At 39.9% G+C, this 21476-nt stretch overlaps 1 protein-coding gene and 1 pseudogene across 1 annotated transcript in view; both read left to right on the top strand.

Annotated features, from left to right (window-relative positions):
* TJP1 (tight junction protein 1) overlaps window positions 1-21476 on the top strand; it is a 315639-nt gene that overhangs the window by 43038 nt on the left and 251125 nt on the right.
* Window positions 10716-11607, top strand: LOC143651638 (peroxiredoxin-6 pseudogene; annotated as a pseudogene).

Raw genomic sequence — 21476 nt, 5'->3', positions numbered from 1 at the left:
TTTGTTATATATGGCATTGAAGTTATATTTTTAATTCCACATTTTTTTTAGAGTTGCATACTGGAAATCTGAGATTTCCTCTAAAATACATCAGGAGAGAGTGAAAAGATACTGGAAAATGGGATAATGAAGCACATATGTCAAAATCTTGATACTTTTGGATCTGAAATGGGCAAAAGAGGTTTAATTATCCAGTTCTTTCTACTTTTGAGTGTATTTGAAAATTTTCATAATAAAAAAATTCAAGGGGCTGAAAGATATGCTCCATCAAAATGAAAGTAAAGTAAGTTATCATAGACGACGCAGAGGATAGAAGCCAGGAGATCCAGGACAGGGAAGAGGCCCGTTCTTCCCCAGCAGAAGATGGCAGGAAAGCCCAGGTGATAGCCACACCCACGTATTCCAAATGCCACTGCTAACCTGCTTGCCATCTGGCTCCTGGGTGCTGCATCACCTCCCTGAGGGCAGGAGCTGGGTGGGTTGTTCATGCCTCTGCATCCCTTGTACCTGTCTGCCAGTGCTTGCCGATGCAGTAGTGCTTGTTGTGGGAAAGATATTGAGGGTACTGATAGGAGCATGGTTCATTGATGCTCCAAGCGGTCTCTGCTGGATACAAAAGAAACACAGTCATGGACAGAGGGGTGTTTCAGGCATTAGATCTGATAAGGTCTAAAGAAATTTGTATCTGGAGAAGCAGTTTGCCTCACTTCTCCATAATGATAAGATCAGGGAAATGGAGGGTTAGGAAGCTGGATTGTTGAATGAATCTTTCACATGGATGTAGAAATTATCCAGGATGATGGGAGGGTTTTCCCCCCAACATTTTCATATGAAAAATTTTGAAAACACAACAAAGTTGAAAGAATTTTACAATAAATATTCAATATCCAATACTTGGATTCTACTTTTATCATGTTACTATACTTGTTTCATCACATAACCTGTCCATCCTTCCAACCATCCATCCATTTCACCTCTTAGACTTACTGTGAAATTTATTTCAGACATGAGTGTACTTCTCTCATGTAGGAGTTTTGAAGAGTGACAATTTTAAGCTAATACTACAGGAACGTATAGTGTTTTTAAATAGCTGGCTGAGAAGAATTTGCCTGACTTTAGGTTGTAAATGATGACATAATTCTTGAATTGACTTCAGGAACTAAGCCAGATCAAAAGGAGCCAGGGCCACTCCCTTACTTTCTTGCTTAGCAGGAGCAGCCGGGCATCCTGCTGACTCTGTATGTCACTGGCCACTATGGCTCCTCCCACCCACACCTTCATCCACTCCTGTCCTGCTGATGAAAATCTTTCTCTGCTCTCTGGGCATAGCTGCAACCTGAAGACAGGCAAAGAAAAGGAAGGTGCGGTGTTTTCATAAAGGAAGGCTCAGGTAGCACATTCCAGAAGGGAACTAGCAGCGATTGCTAGTGATCCAACAATTAAAACATCATTCTTCTCCCATAGGCATTTCCTTCTGTCCTTTAGTTTGCATTTGTTTCCTGAATCATGGTTGTTTCTGATCTGTGGTTTAGGTCTAGCCTAGTTCTGATACTTGTGCCTTAGAGGGGTAGCTAGACAATTACAACTCAAGGAAAAATTCCAGGGGCCTTGTGTTTTATTAAATGCTTACCAAAAAGATCTCATTATTCTCATGAGCCACTTACAGCTTGGACTTTATTTTTCTCTGTGTGAAGAAAATGAAAAGTAATAGGGGTAAAACATTTTTTACATTCAGGCTTGACTAGGTGCTGGTCTCAGCAGCAGGCCTACATTATGGTTGGGGCTCTATGCCTAACATGACCTGTGACCCTGAGCAAGTTCTTTACCTGGCAGTACCTCACTTTCTGCATCTGCAAATGAAAATAATAATACCTGCTCTGCTTGTCTCTGGCTTATGAACATACATATAAAGAGCTACGTAAGTATATAATGATGCGTCTGCCTGGATGAGTTTGAGCTTGTACTTACCAAGGTTAGCATTTAACCACCGTGTCCTTTCGTCCTTTCTTTCTGCCTGACTCTCCCTTGCAAGGTCTTCTGCTGTATCCCCACACTTGGTTGGCCAAAGAGAGAGGATGGGCCTGATAGGAGCTCCAGCCCTTTGGTAACTGGGCCTCCTTAGCCCTGCTCCCTTCCCAGGCAAGATCATTTCCCAGAGAAGCCAAAAGAAACCAGGGCTTGGAACGAGCCTAAAGCCTTGTGCTTGGCTGAGTGATGATTCCCTCTGCCTGAATCATTCCTCCCCCAGGTTCCCTCAAGGCTCTTCTTTGTACGCAGTTCTCTGAGGTCACCTCCTTTCACCCTCAACTAGCACTCCACCTGGGTGCAAGTTGTCCCTTACCCTGCTTATTTTCTTCATCTTGCTTTACCTAATAGGACATATTTCCTTTTTTACTGTGCCTCTCCTCCGTTAGAATGAAAGCTCCAAGAGGGCAGAACTTTGCTTTAGTCACCTCTGTGCTTCCTACACCTAGAATAGTACCTGACACATAGTAGATGCTAACAAACATTGTTGAATGAGTGAATTAGTCAGACAAAGCCAGAGGTTGAAAGTCAAGTAAATACAGGAATGGAGTAGGAGGTCAGAAGTCATCCAGCCTCCTGCTCTAACTAACCTGGGTTCTCCAGGTCTGTGCCTCTGTTCTTGGGTCTCTGCCTCTCTCTGATGGATACTCTGTGTCCTTCTGTATTAGTCTCCTAGGCAACTCAAAGCAAATACCATGAAATAACCATGAAATAGGTTGGGTTAAACAATCAGAATTTATTCACTCACAGTTTTGAGGCTGGGAAAATGTCCAAATGAAGGTATCATCAAGCCGATCTTTCTATCAGTCATCCTTGGCTCCTCTGCCACATGGCAAGGCACATGGTAGCACCTGCTGATCTCTCCCTTCTCTTCAGGATTGTGCTGATTTTCGCTTCTTGCTTTTGTAGCTTTCCCCCTTGGATTGAATTTTATTCTCTTAAAAAGGACTCACAGTAATAGAATTAAGACTCTTCCTCATTGAGCTGGGCCACATCTTACCTGAAGTAGCCTCATCAAAAGGCCCTACTTACTATTAGTTCACACCCATAGGAATGGGTCAAGTTTAAGAACATGTCTCTCTGGGGTACATACATCTTCAGACTACCACAGTGGTTTCCTCAGTTTATTCTTTTGCTTAGGTGAAAAATGATAGGTACATTTTTGAGACTCTGTATATCTGAAAATGTCTTTATTTTGCATCCACTTTTAATTGACGGTTTGGTTAGGTACAGAATTCTAGCTTGAAAAGTATTTTTTCTCAGAATTTTAAAAACATTGTTCTGGGCGGGCCGCGGTGGCTCAGCGGGCAAGAGTGCTTGCCTGCCGTGCCGGAGGACCCCGGTTCGATTCCCGGCCCCAGCCCATGTAAAAAACAAACAAACAAACAAAATATAATAAAAAAAACAAGAAAATGTTTAAAAATGTTTCCCTTTCTTCCTCCCTTCCTTCCTTCTCTGTCTTTCCTTCCTTTCCTCCCTCTCTCTTTAAAAAAAAAAAAAAAAAAAAAAAAAAAAATTGTTCTAATATAGCCTAGCCATGAATGTTGCCGTTGAGAGCTCTGATAATGTTCTGTTTCCTAAACTTTGCGAGTGAATTGCTTTTCCACCTTGGAAACTTTTAGTGTCCTCTCCTTATGTCTGATATGGTAAAATTTCACCGTAACATGCCTTGCTGAAGTCTGTTTTCATCTTTGCCCAACACTTGGCCCCTTCAGTGTGGAAACCCATGCCTTCCAACTTTGAGAAAATATCTTCTGCTTATTTGATAAAACTTACCTTCTCTTTTCTCACTGGAAATTCTGTTCACTTCATGGGCCATCCGCATTGATTTGTTTCCCTGATAGTTAGATCTCTCCTTTTATACTGTTTTCTGGAGAGAGCTCTATGACTTTTGTTTTCTAGCCTTTTTAATAATTTTTATTTATACTGTTTTACTTTTTTCTTTTTCTTTTTTAAATACTATTTTACTTTTAATTTTCAAATTCCTTCTTCCCTATTATTTTGGTTTCTGTCTCTGATATTGGAAAGTTTTACTGAAATGTCCTCTGATCCTTAGTTATCTGTTCAGATTTTAGAATCAGTGACTAAAAAGCAAATTGGCAGCTCTTGGATTGGAAGCCAGCTCTTTCACTCGGAGAAACTGTGCAAGTTTAGGGAAGGGAGGGCCTGGGGATCCAACTGTTCTATAACTTGGTACTCATTGACTCCCCCATTTTTAGCCTTGTACTCCTTTACATCCAACCCTGCTCTCCCTGTTTGGTTCTGGTGCCTCGAAGCCTGGAGGCTTTCCTGGATCTCAGAGCAAAGTGGCTTCTCTGTGGTGCTACCTTCTGTAGGCATGGAGTTGCAGCCTCTACTTTTTCTTATCTTCTACTCATTTTCCTTCACCCAGAAAGTGTGTTGCCCTTTCTCATTCACTTGAATCTTTTTTCCCTTGTGGCTTTTTATCTTTTTTTTTTTTGCAAGGATTCAGTGGAGAGGAGATAACATGCATGCAGTGTCCACTTTTTAAATCAGAAGTTGGCATAGGCGTTTTAATAGTTGTAATCATATAATCATGGATGTACCACTTTAATCTTTTTTATCCACTTACATACAAATGATTTAAAAAGTTTAATTCAGCCAGGTGATTTGGTTGATCTTATTGTCTACGTCAGTGAAGTGATCTCCTGGGAGCTACAATCAAGATGTGGAGTCAGCATCTAAAACCAGGCTTTCAGGAGGTACAGTTCCACTTCAGGGTAGTGTCTTTTTGCTTATAGCTGAGGTAGCATAGCTCTCTGTCCTGCTAAGAGCAGGAATTTCTTAAGTCAGTAAACAACAAAAACAATGAACTCTCTAAATCCAAAATGTCCTGTCTTTTTTTCAATGATCTGAAAGGGGTTGAAAAATACTTCCAGTGTTGTCAAAAGAAGTTAACATTAATTGGGCTTAAATTAAGCCATAAATATTTGCCATGAAAGATTAATGCATGTAAGTTGGGGGGGGTGTATGTCAGGAGTAATGGATTAAGGGGAAGGCTTGAAAGGAAATGCATGTTGCAACTCACTCTTGTTAATTTCAAAATGTTTTTCTCAACTGCATAGTTAATACTGTAGAGTGACACTAAAATTTATTAGTGAATTTAAAAATCTAAATTATGGTAGTTATATATAAATATTTAAGTACATCTTTAAAAAAGAATCCCTCCATCTTCAAATTTTGGACCTAGGAACTAAGGTCGATTAAGGGTTGACTAGTAAGACTTGAGCAAGACCTTGTGGGACTAGAGAAAAATGAGCTTCTATAACAACATTGGTGATTTCCATTTTGGCTACCTGTCACATGAGTAAATGTAATTTTAATAGTACCATTTTTTCCTTTTTAAATTAAGGATAAGTTAGTCAACCTCAGAGGATTAAATGCAAGAGTTTTCATTAGCCAGCCAGGAAATCCAGTTGTATCTTCTTAATTTGCTTTATTATGTTGAACCCATCTGTATAGGTACCTCCCCCGTGCATCCCATAGTACTTCTGTGATCTTACAAAACAGCTAGCACTTTATTAAATAATAATGTATTGATATTTTAATACATTATAAAGTATTGAATAGCTGCTATTCACTAATAATCTTGTTACAGCATGGATTTTAAGGGATCGTGTTTTGAAGGACAACTCCAAATGAATAAATTTTTCAAAAACCATTAACAGGGAAATTACTTAATAAAATGACAGCTTTCTAATCAAATTTAATTTCAGTAGTTATAACTTGGATGTTTTTGTTACTATTAGTATCTCCCATTCAAATATGGAAAACCAGAAAGAAGCCAAATACATTGCATTCAAAAGGTAATTTAAAAAATTTCTTTGAAATAGTATTTAAAATATACAAATGGAATACAAATATTAATTAAATCCAGGTCACATTAAATGAGGTTGTATGGTTTGTGAGTCATCGTTGATCAAATGCAGTAACAGAGCCAAGAATTTTCCAGTTGAAAGTGAGTAAAGTGATCAGTGGACTGGGGTGGAGGGGGTCAAAGTGGGGGATTGTGTGGTCATAACTATTCTAGTTAAATCCATGTAGAAGAAAAAGTTAAGAATTGCTAGGTTTCCAGTTAATTCCAATGGTAGTTTGCGAGTAAAATGCAAAAAAGGCAGTTAAAGCAGTGAATAATAAAAGATGATCGACAACCCTCCAAACATTTTATTTTAATTAAAAACATATAAATGTACATTAATTTGCCCAATATTTGGATGTAGATCCCAGGCCTTTGCTTTGAGTATGGACCTGCTTAGTTCTACTCTTGTTCTTCCCTTAACCACAGCTGAATTACAGTTGGAGTTTTTGTAAGGTGGAAAGACTTAAAGACACATGGATAGTCTGAGTCGTAAATTCTTCATGAGTTTTATCAATTTCTCTCCTTCCTTTTTACAGTTAATCTCTTTCATACTTAGTTCTACAGTTTTTCCTGTCCCCTCCCCTCTTTCATTAAGTGTTTACCTTCATTAAGTGTTTCCAAAGCACAACTGACTAAAGTTGTATTGCTCATAGAGCTGAAGTGTGTGTGTGTGTACTTGTGTGTGTATATGTGTGTTTGCTCTGTGGAGGGGTGGGAGAAGCCTCCTGACCTTGGAAGTCCTGTCTGTACATGCTTCGCTGAGGAAGTGGAGAGCAGTTGTTCTGGCAGAACTGAGTGAGTGGAGTTCAGGTATGAGCATGTGTGCTGTGTTGAGTTTAGATATGAGCATTTAGGAAGCCTTGGGCCCTCTTCCTAAAGGTCCCCTTTTCTGAGCTCATCTCCTGCCTGGAGCCACCGTCCCTGACAACTCCTGCCCCCACCCCCCCACAGGCAGTCAGTTTCCTCCTGGGTGGACTTGCAGCCTGCATGGCTGAGCCTGACTGTCCTCCACAGTCCTGACTACTTATTTAAGGGCAAACTGAGAGCCTCTCACATCTTTCTCTTTTCTGACACCCAGCATAGCATCTGCTTATTAATATATGTTTGTTGAATGAAAATCTCATGGGCCTTCTGCTGCTTGGGCTTCCCCAGGCTTCCCAAGGCCATTTTGCAGCTGTTTGGATCCCAGGGCTTCTGGAGGCAGGCAGCGCATTGGGGAAGCACTTCATAGAGCATCCTCTTTCAGCCTCCGCACCTGAGAATCTGGGTGAGGGGAGGCAAGCTTTTAAAAATATGAAAATGAAATCAGAGCCTCTGAGGGATCAGCAGCTGTGGCTCCCTGGACTCTGGATGAGGAAGCTCTCTTGGCAAAGCCCCAGAACTAGCGCAGGAAGGGTCTCCAGGCTTAGGGGTGCTCGTGCCCACTGGTCAGCTCTGCTGTGCATAAACCTGTGTTGGAGGAACTTGGTTCAGAGCAGAGGATAACAAACCCTTCTGGGTCACAGCCCCTTGAGACTGTGATGAAAGCTATGGACCCTCTCAGCAGGAAGAAATGCATATGTAGAAACAGCATTTCATCCCATTTCAGGAGGTTCTAGGGCTCTATGTAAAAAACTTCCAAGGGGGTAAGAGAAGGCCGCTTCTTTTTTTTTGGTTTGGGAAATAATTTAATATATTTTCTATTGTTAAGTGCACCAGATGTTGGACTTTTGAAACAATGGTTATGCTTTAGCAAAACAGCATTTTCCATACATTTCTGTTCATGATGCTTGTTCCTCTGATTTACGTGGAATAAATGAATCTCAAGCACAAGGCCCAGCCAGTCAACTGCATCTCCATAGTAACTCGATCACCGCCTACGGCGGAACCAGAAACTCGTCTGGGCAGGAGGCCACTTCTTGTAGCGGTCTTTCCTTCTTGAATTGATCATTTCTCTTCCTTGCTTTCTAGTCCTTCTCCTACCCACCCTGCTTTTCCTTTGTTTCTGCTTCCTTTTTCTCTTTTGCTTAAGATTAAGTCAGGACACTGCTCTTTGACCCTTACTTAGTCTTACTTCTGGCACTTGGTGCTAAAGTGGTTTACTTTGGCTTTAGACTTGCAGGTTCCTTAGCAAGTGCCAGAAAATACCTATTGAACAAGCTGACTGATGGAAAGGTAGAAACATCAGGAGAAGTGATGATACAGCCAGCAGTTCAGAGTGCTGACCCTGAACAAGCAGCAACACCTGGGAGCCTGACAGACACGCAGAAGCCCAGGCCCATCCAGAGTCAGGAATTCTGGGGGTGGGGCTCACCCGCCAGGTGACTTTTGATGCAGGATAAAGTTGGAGAACCACTGATATAGTGAATGTAAGAGCTCCATTCCTGCAAATTTAATGAATGTTTCCCAATGTTGTGTGATATTCTTTGCAAACTCAGCTTCAAGCCCCTCCGAACCAGACTATACTCCCTAAGCCCCTTATAGAAATAGGACCCTGGCTAAATGGTACAGGGACAAGAGGTCCCTCTGAAATTAATTGCAGTCCCTGGCCCTGAGAAGGTTCCGTGACAGCTGAAGGTCACTGTCTTCCCTACCCCTCCCTCTTACTCCTTGGGGAGAAAGGAGAGTCCCTTGCTTCATCTCCACCATCGGACATCAGGGGATGGTAATAAGGATGGTGAAGGAAGTGGTAATTATTCATGTCTCTTATCATACATTATTTAAATTATAGGATTTTATCAGTCAGAGCTCTCCTGAGAAACACTAACAAGATATATGTGTACATAGAAGGATTTATTATAAGGAATTAGCTCATGTGATTGTGGATATGCTCAAGTCCAGACTCCATTGGGCAGAAAAGTCTCGAGGCAAAAATTCTTCAGTTCTTCAGAACCCTTGGTTCTTGCTGTTAAGACCTCCACTTGATTTGATTGGATGAGGGTGATCCCCTTTACTTGGGGGGTCAGTTGATTGTAGATGCTAAGCCTATCTACAAAACGCCTCCACAATAGCAACTAGGCCAGAATTTGACCAAATGGACACTGTAACATAGCTCAGTTGAACATAAAATTAACCATTACCCAGATATTTTAACTTTGGAGCCATTTCAGAGTTAATGGAATCAGAGAAAGTCATGTAAGAATCATTTCTTTAAGAACAGTCTGAAAGGAAACCTTTGGGACCAGTTTCTTTCAACATCAGAGACGTCCAATTTGGTGATTCTAACCCCAATCCCTCTTACCAGATATAACAGGCTAATTTTTTTCTTTTGTATTTCTTTCTGTTTTCTAGGCTTGTTTATTTTGCTAGTTCCCATCCCTATCTCTTCTTCTCCCTGCTACTTAATTTTTAGACCAGTGCTTTAAGCTTTAGCACATAAAAGAATCCGGTGGAATGACTGTTAAAGTACAGATATACACCCAGCTACAGGGACTCCAGCTTCATGAGTCTCGGATGAATTTAGGGATGACTAGAGCACTAGGGCATGGAACTCTTACTTTGACACTTTTGAAATTTATGTCTGTCTCTTAAGATTTTGCTAGTTTCTGTAATGGAATACATACTAATATTGGTTTATTTTCAGATTGGAGCTCTGTAGGGCATTTCTTATGCAAGAACAGAAAGTAGGAAAAAAATAGATTTTTAAATCCACAGACATTTTAAAATCTTATTTAGAATTGAACATGCTAGAGGTGAGCAGTCACATGGTTTCTGGACCCAGCCTCGAGCACCCTCATTGTGTGTCCCTCATTGTTTTAGCTTTGGAGGGTGGGGCAGGGATAAGGGGAGAAACAGAAAAGGACCTTTAGGTTCTAACAGATGTGTACTTAAGAAATATGAATTTGACCCATTATTTATGGTATGTGTCATGAAGTACATAAAAACATGAGAGATGGAGTTAAATTCACTTAAAGGGAATCCACACTAATGAACCAGATTACTAATTTGCAAAATCCTCAAGTCGAGTAAAATACTTTGTACTGTTTAAAAAATTAATACCATTTTGAGTTGCCATCTTTACCTAGATTACTCACTTATGGATACATTTATTCCCTTCTGTGGCTGAAGCAGATATCCCCTGAGGTGTCCTAATGACATGAGAGTATGGAAAGCAGGTCTTCATGGAGAAGGAAATCAGTTTGCAAAAGACTTTGAAGATTGTTTTCTCATCTGCTTTTTATTTTTATATGCAAGCAAGGTCCTCTGTAGTTCATCTTATCTCTGTCTTTAGCCAGAAATATTTGGCTCGTAAAAATGGGGAAAAAATTCCAGTTAAGAGTGACACAACTGGAAAGGTTAAGCATTCAATTCTTTGAAGCGAAGTAATTTTTATTCTTAGTGTAATGATACTCCCTCTTCTCTGTCTTCCCACCCCTTCCCTCACCTTCCAAGACACCAGCTAGAAACTGTGTTGTCATCTTTAAATCCTGCTCCTCTCACTCTCACTCACTTAACAATTGCAAGTCTAAAATTTCAGTCTCTATAAAGTATCTCATGAATTTATTCTCTTCTCTGCACACTTCCTGCTCTCACTGAATCAGTTTACTTGAACATTAATCCTATAATCATTCATCTTTTGGAGGTCATAAATGCCATTGAGTGTATGGTGATTTTACTAAGAAAATGTGCAGTTCTTTACACACATCCACATGTACATGTGTACACACACCCACATGCATATGCATGCACACGTGTACAATTTTGCTTCCATTTCAAGGGATTCACTGACCCTAGTAAAGAAACTCGAGTCATTCTCTTGCCTCTAATATCTACCCCCAAAAGTCCATCATATTGCTCTGCCAGCGCCAGCTGGCTAGTGGCCACGACAGCTGCGTCCACTCACCCTGCCATGTCACTGCTGCCGCCATGCCCGGAGGTCTGCTTCTCGGGGACGTGGCCCCCAATTTTGAGGCCAATACCACCATCGGCCGCATCAGTTTTCATGACTTTCTGGGAGATTCATGGGGCATTCTCTTCTCCCACCCTTGGGACTTTACCCCAGTGTGCACCACGGAGCTTGGCAGAGCTGCAAAGCTGGCACCAGAATTTGCCAAGAGGAATATTAAGATGATTGCTCTTTCAATAGACAGCATTGAGGACCATCTTGTCTGGAGCAAGGATATTAATGCATGCAATGGTGATGAACCCACAGAAACGTTACCTTTTCCAATCATCGATGATAGGAATCGGGACCTTGCCATCCTGTTGGGAATGCTGGACCCAGCAGAGAAGGATGAAAAGGGCATGCCTGTGACAGCAAGTGTGGTATTTATTTTTGGTCCTGATAAGAAACTGAAGCTGTCTATCCTCTATCCAGCTACCACTGGAAGGAACTTTGATGAGATTCTCAGAGTAGTTATCTCTCTCCAGCTGACAACAGAAAAAAGGGTTGCTACCGCTGTTGATTGGAAGGATGGAGACAGTGTGCTGGTCCTTCCAACCGTCCCTGAAGAAGAAGCCAAAAAACCTTTCCCTAAAGGAGTCTTCACCAAAGAGCTCCCATCTGGCAAGAAATACCTCCGCTACACTGCCCAGCCTTAAGTCTTTCCAGGAAGTTGGTGTTGGAGTTGCTTGCTTAGCACAGTGAGCCAGAGTTTGCCACCTGCCAATCATGTTTTCCTGTAGCAATCCCATAAAAACATCTTAGTGTGATCATAGCCAAGGTCCTTAGGTTGCTATTCTACTGGCTTATTAAATGAAAATGGCACTACAAAAAAAAAAAAGTCCATCATATTTTACTCAGGTTATCTTTCCAAAATAGACTTGATTCTATCATGTCCCTGCTTAAAAATTCTACTGAGACTTCCAGGAAGATGGTGGAATAGGAGAGGCTGAGTTCACCCTTGCTTCAAGAAACAACTAGAGAAGTGACAGAAAAATGACCGGGACAGCAGTTTAAGGGTGTGAATGGCCTGAGAGGGTTCTCTATACCATATAGGGAGGTCCTGGATAAAAAAGTTGAGGAATTGGGACTTAGAGAAAGGTGTTAGTTGGTTCCATCAGGATTCCACTAAAGACAGGAGGCTGCATCCAGGAAGGTGCCTGCCCCGATCCCAGAGGCCTCAGAAGTGCACAAACAGGGAGATGGGAACTAGGAAGCAAGCCGTGCCATTACCTGCAGCCCAAGCCTACCCCACACCCACAGGCTCACATACACTGCAGCCCCTCTGCCCTGACCCCTGTGTTCCTTGCATCTTGTGCCCTGCCCCATGCCCTGCCCCCCACCGCATCGCATGCACATGCATCCTGCCCACATGCACCACATGAACCCAGGCACACACACCCCAGCCCCTCAACCACCACACACATTGCATCCCACCACACTTTATGTCACACCCCTGTGATTCACGCCACCCCCTGCACTACTGCAATCTATGCCCTTGGTACCTCTGCCCCTGCACAGCACCCCACCCCATGCTGTGTCCCCTCCGCCCTATGCCTCACACCCTGCATCCTGTGCCACAGCCCATACCACACCCTGAGACCACATATCTTTTTTTTTTAATTTAATTTTTTTAAATACCAAACGCAAACATTCCTATTTTGATCATTCCATTCTACATATATAATCAGTAATTCACAATATCATCACATAGTTGCATATTCATTATCATGATCATTTCTTGTAACATTTGTGTCTATTCAGAAAAAGAAAAAAAACGAAAACAGAAAAAAAAATTTATACATACCATACCCCTTACTCCTCCCTTTCATTAGTTTAACATTTATTCCCCCTATTATTTATTTTTATTCCATATATTCTACTTGCCTGTGGAAAAGGAGCATCAGACACAAGGTTTTCACAATCACACAGTCACATTGTGAAAGCTATATCATTATACAATCATCTTCAAGAAACATGGCTACTGGTATACAGCTCTACATTTTCAGGCAGTTCCCTCCAGCCTCTCCATTACATTGATTAACAAGGTGATATCTACTTAATGCGTAAGAATAACCTCCAGGATAACCTCTCGACTCTGTTTGGAATCTCTCAGCCATTGGCACTTTGTCTCATTTCACTCTTCCCCCTTTTGGTCGAGAAGGTTTTCTCAATCCCTTGATGTTGAGTCTCAGCTCGTTCTAGGGTTTTTCTCAATCCCTTGATGCTGAGTCTCAGCTCATTCTAGAATTTCTGTTCCATGTTGCCAGGAAGGTCCACACCCCTGAGGGTCATGTTGCATGTAGACAGGGGAAGGGTGATGAGTTTGCTTGTTGTGTTAGCTGGAGACAGAGGCCACATCTGAGCAACAAAAGAGGTTCTCTTGGGGGTGACTCTTAGGCCTAATTTTAAGTAGTTTTGACCTATTCTTTGTGGGGTTAAGTTTCATATGAACAAACCCCAAGACTGGGGGCTCTCCCTATAGCTTTGGTTGTTCACACTGCTTGTGAGAATATCAAAAATTCAACTTTGGGAAGTTGAATTTTCCCCCATTCTCACCATTCCCCGAAGGGGACGTTGCGAATACTTTTTTATTCACTGTTCAAATTACTCTGTGATTTATTGGGGCGTTACTCTGGACAAACCAACAAAGTCTTATGTCCTACTCAAGGTTCCATGTACTTACGGTGTTCAGTTAAGCTGTCTGCGTAAGTTATATTAGGAAATCACTAGTCAAAATATAAATTTTGTACCAAATAAATATTTTTTGCTTTAGTCTCACACATAAGTTGAAATTTTAAAATATTAATTACCATCTACTTTCAGCACCCTGCAGTATGACATTCCTTTGTTCTTCCTCATGCAAAAACATTTTTTAAATTTGCACATTTAGTCGCTATCATTATATACTCTAGGCATTCCTATATTATACCATCTCAATCTTTATCACCTTTCTTTCTGATTTTGTGCCCCCAGCCCTCCTCCCTCTATCATTCTCACATTCAGCTTCATTCAGTGTTTTAACATAATTGTATTACAGTTAGATAGTATTGTGCTGTCCATTTCTGAGCTTTAACATTCAGTCCTGTTGTACAATCTGTATCCCTTTTGTTCCAATTTCCCAATATCTTACCCTATTTCTATCTCCTGATGGTGAGACCACATATCTTGCACCTCATGCCCCACACTACACCTAGCTCACAGACATTTCCAGCTTGGCTGGGGATGGAAGCACCTGACATACCCAGTCCTACAACCCAGGTCATTCCAAACAGGAGCCTGGAGTCCACAAGTCCCCTCATGTCCACAAGCAGACTCTGCACTGAGATGCACACAGCACACCCCCTGCCCTGGGGTTGGCAGTTTTTAGTGTGCACTGGGACCAGTAGACCTGGATGGAATTGCTCCAGGTATCCAGGATGGAATTGCCATAGTTGGGGAGAGATGGGCCTGAGGAGAAGAGGAGGCCTGAGACCACTGTCTGCTGGGAGTAAATGGTAAGTGCAGTCTGGCAGAATGCCTGTCTGTCTAGCTTCGAACAGATCCTCAAGTAGAGTTGCATCCCATACATGAGGTCTGGGCCTTTGTTTGTCAGGGAATTACTGATGAACCAAGTGCAAAGGGAGACCTTTAGCACAAATCCAAGCAAATACAAAACCTTAGACTACTGAGGGAAATCAACTTTCAGAATAAACATATCAAAAAAGTAAAACTATCAATATAATTAAATGCCTTGAAGCCAACATAAAATCCCAGAGCATATGAAGATACAGACAGATACAGCATAGCCAAATGACCAAATTAAAATGATGGAAGAGATACAGAATTTGAAACAACTATTCAAAGATATCCATACAACTCTCCTGAATAAATTCAGTGGGTTGGCTAATGACATAAAGGATATCAAGAAGACACTAAAAGGGCATAATGAAGAATTTGAAAGAATAAGTAGAAAATTAGCAGATTTCAAAGAGATGGAAGATACTGTTGACAAAGTTAAAAATATACTAGAGACACACAACAGCAGATTTGAAGAGGCAGAAGAAAGAATAAATGAACTAGAGAACAAGAAAATTGAATTAGAATGTGCAAAAATAACAAATGGGAAAATAGATGGAAAAATTTGAATTGAATCTTAGGGAAATGATGGGCAACGTGAAGGACACAACTATAAGAATCATAAGTGTCCCAGAAGGAGAAGAGAAGAGTAAAGGGCTTGGAAGATTAGTTGAGGAGATAATGGGGGAAAATATATGAACCCTTATAAAAGATATAAATATGCAAATCAGAGAAACCCAATGAACTCCAAATAGAATAAATCTAAATAGGCCTACTCCAAAACATACTAATTAGTCTGTGAAATGTTGAAGAGAAACAGAAAATCCTGAAACTGGAAAGAGAAAAATGACTTGCCACAAACAAGGGAAACCAGAATAGACTGAATTTGGACTACTCAGCAGGCACCATGGAGGGAAGAAGGCAGTAGTATGATATATTTAAGATCCTGAAAGAGAAGAACTTCCAGCCAACAATTCTGTATCCAGCTAAATTGTCCTTCAAAAGTGAGGGGGAAGGGACAGGCAATACTGGCTCAGTGGCAGAGTTCTCGCCTGCCATCCTGGAGACCCAGGTTCAATTCCTGGAACTTGCCCATGCAAAAAAAAAAAACCGAAAAAAAAGGGAGAGGGATGTGAGTGTAGTTCAGTGATAGAATTCTTGCCTGTCATACAGAGACTCAGATTCGATTCCTGGCCCATGCACTTCCCAAACAAGAGACCAACAAAACCAAACAAAAATTTCAACAAAGAATGGGATACTCACAGGGAAAAAGAATGAAATGTGACCCCGCCATATGGCATACAAAAAAGTGAGGGAGAGATTAAAAATTTTTACAAAGAGACAAGGCTGAGAAAATTTGTAAATAAGAGACTGATGATACAAGAAATATTAAAAGGAGTTCTGTTGGCTGAAAAAGAAAAAACAGGTAAAGGACTTCAGGAAGAGGGCACACAAATGAAGAGTACCAGTAGGGGTAACTGGAAGGATAAAATGAGAAGGCAGGAAAAGAATATATAGATCTAACAAATAAAAACCAAAGGATAAGATGGTAGATTCAAGAAATGTGTTTACAATAACAACTATGAATGTTAACAGAATAAATTTACCAATTAAAACATACAGATTGGCAGAATGGACTAAGAAATATGATCCATTCATATGCTACTTACAAGACATTCACCATAGACCCAAGGATACATAGATTGAAAGTGAAAGGATGGAAAAAGATGTTCAGTGCAAGCTGTAACCAAAAGAAAGCAGGAGTAGCTATACTTTTATCAGACAAAACGAACTTTAAACGTAAAGATGTCCTAAGAGACAAGAAAGAACACTACATATTAATGAAAAGGACAATTCACAGAGAAGAAATAGTCATCATAAATATTTATGCTCCCAGTCATGGAGCTCTAAAGTACATGAGACAAACACTGGCAAAATGAAGGGAGCAATAAACATTTCAGCAGTAATAGTGGGAGATCTCAGTACACCCTCTCCTCTATAGATAGAACACCAGACAGGATCAACAAAGAGACAGAGCACTCCAACAGTTTGATAAATGAATTAGACCTAACAGACACATATAGATTGTTTCACCCCAAAATGCCAGGATATACATTCTTCTCTAGTGTTCATGGAATGTTCTCCAGGATAGATAATATGCTGGTGCACAAAACAGGTCTTTATAAATTTAAAAAGATTGGAATTATTCAAAGCAGTTCCTCTGGTCACAGTGAAATGAAGTTGGAAATGAATAGCCACCAAAGAACAAGAACTTACACAAATATATGGAGATTAAGTAGTGCACTCTTTAACAATCAGTGGGTCAAAGAAGAAATTGTTAGAGAAATTGGTAAATATCTGGAAACAAATGAAAATGAGAATATAACATATCAGAACTTATCGGATGTGGCAAAGGCAGTGCTGAGAGGGAAATTTATTGCTCTTAATGCCTATATTAAATAAAAAGAAAGATAAAAAATGGAGGACCTAATTGCTCACTTAACTAGAGAAACAGTAAACTAACCACAAAGCAAATGGAAGGTAAATAACAAAGATTAAAGCAGAAATAAATGAATTGGAGAACAAAAAACAATAGAATCATTAAAACCAAAAATTGATTCTTTGGGAAAACTAATAAAATCAATGTACCCCCTAGTTAGGCTGACAAAGAAAAAGAGAGGATGCAAAGAAACAAAATCAGAAATAAGAGGGTGGTGGGTGGTCATTATCATGGACCCTGAAGAAATAAATCATAAGAGGATATTAGGAACAATATATGCCAACAAACTAGACAATTAGATGAAACGGACAAATTCCTAGAAACACATGAACAAGCTACACTGACTCGGGAAGAAATAGGAGATCTCAACAATCCGATCATAAGTAAAGAGATTCAAATCTGCCTTCAAAAATCTTCCTACAAGGAAAGCCCAGGGCCAGATGGCTTCACAGGGGAGTTTTATCGAACATTGCAAAAAAAAAAAAAACTCACATCAAACTTTTCCAAAAAATTGAGGAAAAAGGAACACTACCTAATTCATTGTATGAAGCTACATCACTACATCACTTTACCACCAAAACCAGGTAAAGACACTACAAGAAAAGAAAACTGCAGGTAGACCTCCACAATGAGCATAGATACAGAAATTCTCAATGAAATACTTGCAAATCTATTCGACAACATATTTAAAGAATTATACCTCACAACCAAGTGGAGTTTATACAGGAATGCAAGGATGGTTCAACACAAAAAATAAATTAATATAATACTGTGCATTAGCACATCAAAAGGAAAAATATCATATGATCATCTCGATTGATGCTGAAAAAGCGTTTGACAAAATTCAGCATCCTTTTCTGATAAAAACACTTCAAAAGGTAGGAATCAAAGGAAATTTCCTCAATATGATAAAGGGCATATATGAAAAACCCATTGTTAGCATCGTACTCCATGATGAGAAACTGAAAGCCTTCTCCCTAAGATTGGGAATGAGACAAGGATTCCCTCTGTCACTATTATTCTACATTGGACTAGAAGTTGTAGCTGGAGCGATCAGGCAGAAAAAATAGATAAAAGGCATCCAAATAAAAAAGAAACAAAAATCTTTCATTATTTGCAGATGACATGACACTATACTTGGAAAATCCTGAGAAATCTACAACAAAGTTTCTTGAGCAAATCAGCAGACAGGCAGGATAGAAGATGGAAGTGCAGAAATCAGTAGTGTTTCTATACACAACCACTGACCTAACTGAGGAGACAGTTAAGTAAACAATTCTGTTCAAAATAGCAACTAAAAAAGTACAATATCCAGGAAAATAAATTTAACCAGGGATGTAAAGACCCATACACAGAAAACTACATAACATTGCTAAAAGAAATCAAAGAAGATCTAAATAGGTGGAAAGACATTCTGTGCTCATGGATAGGAAGGTTAAATGTAGTTAAGATGTCAGTCCTACCCAAATTGATCTACAGATTCAGTGCAATACCAATAAAAAATCTGACAACTTCCTTGGAAAAGCTAGTTATCAAATTTATTTGGAAAGGAAGGACGTCTCATAGCTAAAAATATTCTAAAAAAGAATGAAGTGGGAGAATGAGCACTTCCTGATTTCAAAGCTTATTACCAAGCCACAGTGGTCAAAAGAGCATGGTTTGGGCACAAAGATAGAAGTATTGACCAGTGGGAAAAAAATTGAATCAAGAGTGCAGAGATAGACCACCAAATCTTCAGTCAACTGTTCTTCAACAAGGTCCCCAAATCCACTGAACTGGGACAGAATAGTCTTTTCAATCAATGGACATGTGTGAACTGGCTGTCAATAGCCAAAAGAATGAAAAAGGATGCTCCCCTTACATCCTATACAAAATTTCATACTAAGTGGATGAAAGGCCTGAATATGTAAGAGCCAGTACTGTAAAACTCTCAGAAGAAAATATAGGAAAACATTTTCAAGACCTAATTATAGGAGATAGTTTCCTAAACTTTATACCCAAAGGACAAACAGTGAAAGAAAAAATATATAAATGGGAACTTCCAAAATCAGATGCTTCTGTGTCTCAAAGAACTTTGTCAAAAAGGTGAAAAGGCAACCAATTCAATGGGAGAAAATATTTGGAAATCATGTATTAGATAAATGTTTGATATCCTGCATAAATAAAGAAATCATACAACTCAAAAACAAAATAACAACCCAATTATAAAATGGGCTAAAGATATGAAGTGATTTTTCCAAACAGCAAATATAGATGACTAAAGAGCACATGAAGAGATGCTCATTTTCATTATCTGTAAGGGAGATGCAGATCAAGACTACAATGAGATATCATCTCACACCTATAAGAATGACTGCTATTAAACAAAAAGGAAACTACAAATATTGGAGATGATGTGTAGAAATTGAAACACTTCTGCACTACCAGTGGAGTGTAAATTTTTACAGCTGCTGTGAAAGACACTTTGGCAGTTCCTTAGGAAACTAAATATCAAATTGCCCTGTGACATGGCAATACCACTAGTCATTATACCCAGAAGAGCTGAAAGCAGTGACACAGACATTTGCACATGGTGTTTATGGCAGCATTATTCACAGTTGCTAAAAGAATGGAAACAATTGAAGTGCCCATCAACAAACAAATGGAGAAACAAAATGTGGTTTATACATATGATGAAATATTATGCAGCAGTGAGAGGAAATGAGGTACTGAAGTATATGACAACATGGATGAAACCTTATGGACATAATGCTGAGTGAAATAAGCCAGACATAAAGGGTAGATACTGTATGATTTCGCTATTATGACCTTGGTAAAGGTAAATTCAGAGGCTTATGATATAGAATATAGGGGACCTAGAGATACACAGAAAAGCTAGAAATGGGTGAAGAGTTAGCTGATGAGGTTGAACTTAAATGGATAGAAGTGAAGGCAGTTCTTAGGGGGTTTATAAGTAGTATTGCCATTTTGAAGGTGAGTATGACTGAAAGGGGTTTTATAGAGCCATATATCCTCCCGATTAACTCTACCAATGTAAGTTCTTGCATGAACTACTTCAAAGGTATGAATCTTGTACAAAGAGTTAATGATAGAAGGTCATAGGGTAAACCACTATTGCATGCTGTGGTCGTTAAGGGGAGGTAAGATTTTCTATTTGGTGAGGGTGTGTTTTTCAGTTATTTTTCTCTTGGAAGCAATGAAAATTGCCTAAAATGAAAGTGTTGATGATTATACAACTAAGTGAGGATAAAATGAGACATGGATTGCGGACCTTAAACATTATACATGATGCTCACTGGATGGAGGTGGCTGAAGGATACATTGTCTGAGAAGTAGAATGGCGTACTATGGTGTATACACATAATGGAATATTGTGCAGCTACAGAAAGGAATAAAGTTGTGAGGTATGCAACAAGGTGGATGCACCTGGGGAATATTATGTGATGCAAAATAAGCCAGGAACAAAAGAACAAATATTATATGGTCTCTTTTTGAAAATACTTATAAGTAAAGTGGGGCCTAGATTGTAAGCTCTCAACCCAGTCACATTTAGTCTGGAGCTGTAAATGTTATTCCTAGATTTTGAGATGCTCTGCTATATATGTATAACCATATGTCCTTGGATCTTTGAGTACCAGTGTGACACCTAAGACTCAGAGGTGGAGTTCTACAGCTTGGAAAGTCTGCATTGCCACATACAGCAACTGTTAAAGAAACAGAAAAAGAGATCAGACTTCAATTAGAGATAAGAACGAAGCTGATCAGGAGTGGACTAAGATAAATCAGAATATAGGGGTAAGGATGACGTATTTTAGAACTTCACCTACTGTACAAGACCAAAGGAAGAGAGGTTTATTTTGTCCAAAATCTAAAATTTTTGTAGCACATAATCTGACTCAACCTGTCTGGTTGTTAAACAATGCAAACACATGGAGTCCAGAATGGGAGTGAGGGCTTGTAATTCTGTATGGCTTAATGTGATACCTGGGTACATCCCTGAGTATGTTGAGCAGATAATTAAAAAATATTGGCAACATCTCCTGTGAGATGGGAGAAAAATATGAAACTGTTAAGCGTTACCACCAGGAAATCCATGATCCTTAGGCGCTCCCAAGTCAATAAGCTAAGCCCTTGATCTTAAGGCTTGCTCTTGTGAAGTTTATTTCTATAGCAGGGAAGCTAAGCCTACCTACAGGTATGCTTGAGTTACTTCCAAAAAATCTCTTTTGTTGCTCAGGTATGGTCTCTCCCTTTCTCTCTCCCTTCCTCTCCCCCTCCCCTCTCCCTCCCTGACTCTGCAAATAAAATCATTACCCTCCCCTTCTGTGTGGAAGATGACATCCAGGTGTGAAAGTTGCTCTGGCAACTTGGGACATGTCTCCCATGGGACTGACAATGCCTTCCTGACTAAAAGGAGTAAAAGAAATGTAAGAAAATAAGGTTTTAGTGGCTAAGAGAGTTCAGATAGAGTTGAGAGCTTATTCTGGAGCTGCTTTACAGAAGCTTTAGCTAGATATTGCTGTTTACCATCGTTTGCCTACCCCCAAACAAAATCACTCCTTTCAAATCGAAAGAACACCTAGGGCTCTATCTGAGATTCTACAGAAGTTTCACACACTAAGATTATTTTCCAGAAACCTATAACCTCCAGA

The sequence above is a fragment of the Tamandua tetradactyla genome, chromosome 12 (assembly GCF_023851605.1).
Source record: "Tamandua tetradactyla isolate mTamTet1 chromosome 12, mTamTet1.pri, whole genome shotgun sequence".
In the NCBI taxonomy this organism is placed as follows: Eukaryota; Metazoa; Chordata; class Mammalia; order Pilosa; family Myrmecophagidae; genus Tamandua; species Tamandua tetradactyla.
The sequence above is the reverse complement of the archived record's forward strand: the minus strand, read 5'-3'. Positions and strand labels throughout refer to the sequence as shown.